Raw genomic sequence first — 768 nt, 5'->3', positions numbered from 1 at the left:
GTTTACCCGCGCTTGCTTGAATTTCTTCACGTTGACATTCAGAGCACTGGGCAGAAATCACATTGCGTCAACACCCGCTAGGGCCATCGCAATGCTTTGTTTTAATTAGACAGTCGGATTCCCCCAGTCCGTGCCAGTTCTGAGTTGATCGTTGAATGGCGGCCGAAGAGAATCCGCGCACCCGCGCGCCCCCGGAGGAGCACGCTAAGGCGGACGCGGCCTCGCAGCAAGGAAGATCCGTGGGAGGCCAAGGCACGGGACCGAGCTCGGATCCTGCACGCAGGTTGAAGCACCGGGGCACGAACGCCGCGCAGGCGCGCGCATCCTGCACCGCCGGCCAGCACGAGGCCAACCAACGGCGAGAGCAGACCACGCCCGCGCTAAACGCCCGCGCTTACCGGCACCCCTACGGCACTCACCTCGCCCAGGCCCGGCACGTTAGCGCTGACCCACTTCCCGACCAAGCCCGACACGCCCCGATCCTCAGAGCCAATCCTTATCCCGAAGTTACGGATCCAATTTGCCGACTTCCCTTACCTACATTATTCTATCGACTAGAGGCTCTTCACCTTGGAGACCTGCTGCGGATATGGGTACGAACCGGCGCGACACCTCCACGTGGCCCTCTCCCGGATTTTCAAGGTCCGAGGGGAAGATCGGGACACCGCCGCAACTGCGGTGCTCTTCGCGTTCCAAACCCTATCTCCCTGCTAGAGGATTCCAGGGAACTCGAACGCTCATGCAGAAAAGAAAACTCTTCCCCGATCT

The sequence above is a fragment of the Schistocerca americana genome, unplaced genomic scaffold (assembly GCF_021461395.2).
Source record: "Schistocerca americana isolate TAMUIC-IGC-003095 unplaced genomic scaffold, iqSchAmer2.1 HiC_scaffold_351, whole genome shotgun sequence".
Lineage (NCBI taxonomy): Eukaryota > Metazoa > Arthropoda > Insecta > Orthoptera > Acrididae > Schistocerca > Schistocerca americana.
This window is presented reverse-complemented; position numbering follows the sequence as displayed.